Raw genomic sequence first — 6196 nt, 5'->3', positions numbered from 1 at the left:
ATTGGCCTCACTTTCTGTCCCCTGCTCCCACCTCTCACTCCTCCTCCCTCCCAACCTTTGTTCTCCCACTACTTTACCTTTGCCTACTGCCCTGTCTCTCTCACACCTGAAGAAGGCTCCATGGCCGAAACGTTGTGTTCTCTTTCTTCTTTTTTTCAGCATGGAATAAACCTATTACTTGTTCCAAAATGATGGACTGCTGTTTAAACAACTAGTCCCTCCTGGTTATGGTTTGTTTGACCTTCCAAGTCTCTCAGGCAGAGGCGGGGGCACCATTGTTATTTACAACCTTTTTTACAATTTAACTCCTATTATTGTACCTCCTCCCTCTTCTTTTGAGTGCCTTGTTTTAAATGTCTCTATCCCCCAATCTACTATCATTGCCACAGTTTATAGACTACCTAAACCCAGAAAAGCCTTTTTAGGTGAGTTTGCTGATTTACTCTAAATTTTATGCCTTTAGTTTAAAAGGATCCTTATTCTTGGGGACTTTAATATACACATTGACTCAAGGTCTTCCAGTCTGGCTAAAGACTTCCTTTCTCTATCGGGATGCTTTGATTTCACTCAGTTTGTTTGTAGCCCTACACAACAAAGGACACACCCTAGATTTAATCACTGCAAATGACTCTTTTGTCTCCCACTGCTCTTCTCTTGAACTAGGCCTCTCTGACCACTTACAGTGGGCATTCTCTTCAATCTGGAATTACCTGTTTCTAACACTTCCCCCTCATGCTCTGTAAATTTCCACAACAGGCGATCAATTGATCAGCCAAGGTTTGCAAATTGTGTAAGAGGAAAGAAAATGTTTTGAACACTTGCAACTGCCAGTTTGGTCAAACGGATGAGATGGGAGACAAAGAACTTCTCTGGAAACTGAAAGGGTTGACAAACATGACACATGAAAATAAAAATATTGTGGGAGGAAAATAGTGATTCAAAGTTTGGGTAATTTCCGCAACTGGCGATCAATTGATCAGCCAGGGTTTGCAAATTCTGTTCTATCCCCCTTATCTTGTATCTCTTCCTCTGACCCTCTAGAGCAGGGGTGGGCAAACTTATTTTGGCCAAGGGCCACATAAAATTTTGAAACTGTATAGTGGGCCACTTCAGGCTGCTGTTACAGATAACCTATGACCTATATAAGTTTAAATTCCAACAAAGGCTTATTAGTTCAAGGTTAACGATAACCTGAGAGAAAAAAATAAATATTTTAAATCTAAAAAAATAAACATTGACATTAAACTCACAAGCACTCTTCACCGATTACCTCGACCTGACGGGTAACTGTTCTGCGGTTTCTATCATACACTCCTTCAAAACCTCCCCTTCAGAGAGTGGCTTGCTTTGTTTAGCAATTTTATATGCAGGCAGGTAGCTTGCCTTTGTGCTGGCCTCTTGGATGGTAGAAGGACAGAGAAACACATGTTGCAGAGCCTGTAAACTAGCGGCTAGTTTGGAAGCTCTTTTAGCCCACTCCTCGAATGACAGATTGCTAGCATAGTTAGCATGTTTGGTAGAAAATTGCCAACTGAGATTGTATTCTTTGAACACTGCCACATTTTCCTTACAAATTAAACATATAGTTCAGGTGGGTAGCTGCGTCAGCATGTGTAGGCTGCAAAGGAACAAGTAATAGGTTTATTCCATGCTGAAAAGAGAAGAAAGAAAACACAATGTTTCAGCCATGGAGCCTTCTTCAGGTGTGAGAAAGACAGGGCAGTAAGCAAAGGTAATTTAGTGGGAGAACAAAAGCTGGGAGAGGTGAGGAGCGAGGGGCTGGAGTAGGGGACAGAAAGAGAGGCCAATCAGGAGTTGTGAAGTCAGGATAGGTGAAGAGAGCTGTGATATGAAACCTACAATGAATAGAGAGAATTTAGAAGAAAAGTATTCTGTAGTTAAGAGAAGGGGGAAGGTGTGATCCTAGCTGCAGGATAATTTTAGTTTCTGTGGTCTTTCTGATGTACAGTATGAGTTCGGAAACCGTCTTTGAGAACACAGTTGGAGAGATTAGCGTGGTCATGGCCGTCAGAGGTGAAATGAGAAACAATGGGCTTGGAGAGATCTTTAATTTTCACAGCCCTAACATGTTCTCTGAAGCGGTCTCTGAGTCTCATTCCTGTTTCTGGGCATTTACTGGTCAGCAATATGAGATGATGGGGCTGTCAGAAAAGAGGGCCCCAATGGAGGGATCATCCTGTAGGATGGAAAAGTTGTCATTAAAAATCCTGGGGATAGGAAATGTGTTAGGGTGGTAGGGAAGCACCAAAGGAATGCGGTTGTTACGGCGGGAGTTCCAATTGACTTCATGGTCCGAGGGGTGTTTTTGGCTTGGGCAAAGGCCCTGTAGACCGAAGTAGAGAGTCGGGGTTAGTTAATGGAGAAGTTGATGTCTAGAAACGGAAGAGTAGTGGAAGATATGTTAACTGTATATTTGAGGGACGGGTAGAAGTTGGTGAAATGATGCAGAAAGTGCTCAAGCTGGTCGTTAGAGCATGTGGCGGCACCGACGCAGTCATCAATGTATTGCTTTTAGAGGTCAGGGACATAGCCAGTGTAGGAAGAGAAGAAGAGTTCTTCTACCCAGCCGACAAAAATATTGGCATAGCTGGGTCCCATTCTGGTGCCCATGGCGACTCCACTAACCTGTTGGTAAAAAAGGTTATTGAATGAAAATGCATTCAGTGTGAGAACCAATTCTGCAAGGCGTAAAGAGATGTGATATCCTTGGTAAAAATGTAGTATTCGGGGCCCTGAAATTGGAAATCATTAAGAAGTTGGAGGGCGTGGTTGGTGTCCTTGATGTATGAGGGAAGACCTTCAACCAGAGGTCTCATGAGGCTGTCGAGAAAGGCCGAGATGTAAGTAGTCGGACAGTTGTATGCTGATATGATGGGATGTCCAGGGGTGTCCGGTTTGTGGATTTTGGGGAGGAGGTAAAACTGAGATACCTGAGGATTTTCAACGATGAGCCGGTCACCTCCTGGGGGAGCTCCTTACTGCTGATAAGAAGGGAGATGGTGGATACCACTTCCTTTTGGTAGTCAGTGGTAGGGTCCTGTTGGAGAGGGAGGTAGGCAGAAGTGTCGGTTGGTTTTCTAGAGGCTTCAAAGATATATAGGTTGTAATGCCACACCACAACAGCACCTCCTTTGTCCGCTGGTTTGATGACGATATCATCTCTGTTGTGGAGAGACTGCAGTGCCTGAATTTCTCCTTGGGTGAGGTTGGACCTGTGTTTGCTGGGTATAGAGAGTGTCTTGGGAGCTTGATTGGTGCATTGGTTAATGAAATAATCGACTGGTGGAAAACGGCCAGAGGGGGGAGTCCAACAGCTCAGTTTAGGCTTAATATTGTTTATGACATCAATAACCGGATTGTTGTCAGCTGCCTGTGAAGAGGAATCGTCAGCAAAGTGTGCTCTGACACGGATCCTGCGGTAAAAGCGGTTCAGGTTGACATTGGTCTAGGTGATGTCCAGCTTCTTGGGAACTGGTTCAAAACCGAGGCCTTTGCTGAGGAGGGATCGCTCATCCTGTGAAAGGGAAAGGTCAGCAGGTATAGTGACAACAAGGTTAGGATTGGTGAAGGTGTTAGGGTAATTAATGGTTTTCTTCTGTAGAAGATGACTGAGTGTTTTATCCTTCTCTGTGGTCAGAAACTGGTAGAGTTTGGAGTTGAGAGATCTAATGAGGTTAGTTACAGTATAAATGGAAGATGATGTGCAGCTGTCAGTTGTTGTTGAAAAGGATAATCTGTTTTTTGAGAAAATTGTAGAAAGCATTAGTTTCCTAGAAACTGTTTTCCTAGAAACCTAGAAACTTCCTTGAAACCTAGAAACCTTTGCTTACTGCCCTGTCTATCTCACACCTGAAGAAGGCTTCAAATTAAACATATAGCCTTTGTTCCAACCTCTGTGAAAAAGTATATTGCAGTCCATCCTTTGTTGAACACTCTGCATTTACTGTCAACTTTCTGCTTCTTCAATCCACTCATTTTGGCACAGGTTCGTTCCCTCACAGTACGATGGACCCACTCCAACTGCTGAATCAAATTGGTAAAGCAGGGGTTCCCAAATTGTTTGGGTCCGTGCCTCCCTTGACCTGTCAAATTTTCACATGTCTTCCATGTCTCAAAAATAAGTTCTATGGCAGTGTGATATTTTACAAAAAAATATATAAATCTGAAAAGGAAATGATGGGTCAAAATAAAAACAAAGTTGATCAAGTTTTATTATTTTAAATCATTTTCAAAACAAAAAACTCAAATCAAAATCAAAACAGTAAACATTTTTGATAACACATTTTATTGAAATTATTTATATATTTATATACATATATCTTTGTAAAATGCAAATAAAATGACTTAGAAAAAGCAAAAATTCAACATCAATGTTTTTTAAAAAAGGGGGAGAAATGCAATGTCTTTTTGTTTGTGACTCTTAATGGGTAGGTGGGCTTGTTTACTAAATTATGTTAACATAATTCACCAAAAATACTTGGTAGTATTTTTGAAATGGCAACATGCATCTCCTTCTCAACATTGACTCTTAATCTTAAGTCTTGCCTATTGTCATGTGACACAATCTAGCTAGGTAGCACGTGACTCATACATTCTGTGTGCACGAACAGTGGGTTTTGCTCATAATAAAATGTTTCTTTGACTGGCGATACCATTCCCACCACTAAATTTCAGTCCTGTTTCTCTTCTCTCTGTCCCATTGTGGCCAACAGGCATATCACCTTGCAACTCACAACTGGTAACCCACTGAAGCTAAGCAGGCGTGAGCCTGGTCAGTACCTGGATAGGAGACCTCCTGGGAAAAACTGAGGTTGCTGCTGGAAGAGGTGTTAGTGGGGCCAGTAGGGGGTGCTCACCTTGCGGTCTATGTTGGTCCTAATGCCACAGTATAGTGATGGGGACACTATACTGTAAAAAGGTGCCATCCATCAGATGAGATGTAAAACCGAGGTCCTGACTCTCAGTGGTCATTAAAAATCCCAGGGCGTTGCTCGAAAAGAGTAGGGGTGTAACCCCGGTGTCCTGGCCAAATTTCCCATTTGCCCTTACTCTGTTCTCCTCCCCACTAATAGCTCATGTGTGGTGAGCGTTCTGGCACACTATGGCTGCTGACACATCATCCAGGTTAATGCTGCACATTGGTGGTGGTGGAAGGGAGTCCCTGTTACCTGTAAAGCGCTTTGAGAGGAGTGTCCAGAAAAGTATTATATAAGTGTAAGCAATTATAATTATTATTATTGTCCTCAATATTATAAATGAATCCTTGAGCACTGGCTGTTGTACCAAATGATCCTCAAAACTGCTGCCATTACCCCCATGCCAAGAAAGCCTAACAATCTGGACAATCTAAACAATTTTTGCCCCAACTCCAATTTACCCTTTCTTGCAAAAATTCTAGAACATGTTGTCACATTTCAATTACATAACATGGCAAATAACCTTTTCAAACCCCTCCAATCTGGCTTCACAGCACAGAAACTGCCCTGGTCAAAGCCACTAACGATCTTCTAATAGCTTCTGATTCTGGTTCTCTTTCTATACTTATCCTTCTCGATCTCAGTGCTATGTTTGGAGTTTCTGATTCTGGTTCTGTTTCTATACTCATCCTTCTTGATCTCAGTGCTGTGTTTGGAGTTTCTGACACTGCTCTCAAATTGTTCAAGTCTTACCTCACTGATCACTGTCACTTTTTCTCTCTTAATGGGTATAGATCTGAAATAGGTCTTGTTAAGTCTGGTGTTCCTCAGGGCTCAATTCTGGGCCCCTTGCTTTTCAGCATTTACATGTTTCCACTTGGTCAGCTTTAAAGATCACATGGCCTCAGCTATCATTTCTATGCTTATGATACCCAAATATACATCCATACCAAATCTGACACTGATGTAGCTGTTTCTATTCTATCTAAAAGCATCTCTGACATAAAAACTTAAATTTCCTTCATCATAACTGTGACAAAACTGAAGTCATGCTTATTGGCACCCCCCATCAACTTCGTGAAGCCAATCCTGTAACCCTATCTGTAGATGGTTCTGTACTTGAGCTTCAATCTTATTGAAAAACCTTGGGGTGATATTCGATTCTGGCTTAACATTCGACCCACATGTGCAGCGTATTGTCAAAACATCTTTTTTCACCTCAGAAATATCCCTAAACTTTGCCCTATGTTATCACTTTC

General features: G+C 42.1%; 1 pseudogene; it reads right to left on the bottom strand.

The window, feature by feature from the left end:
- Positions 1–2306: 2306 nt before the first annotated feature.
- On the bottom strand, positions 2307–3784 carry LOC148648960 (uncharacterized; annotated as a pseudogene).
- Between the last annotated feature and the right edge of the window lie 2412 nt (positions 3785–6196).

The sequence above is a fragment of the Lepisosteus platostomus genome, chromosome 14, assembly GCF_059453375.1.
Source record: "Lepisosteus platostomus isolate fLepPlt1 chromosome 14, fLepPlt1.hap1, whole genome shotgun sequence".
NCBI classification, from domain to species: Eukaryota; Metazoa; Chordata; class Actinopteri; order Semionotiformes; family Lepisosteidae; genus Lepisosteus; species Lepisosteus platostomus.
The sequence above is the reverse complement of the archived record's forward strand: the minus strand, read 5'-3'. Positions and strand labels throughout refer to the sequence as shown.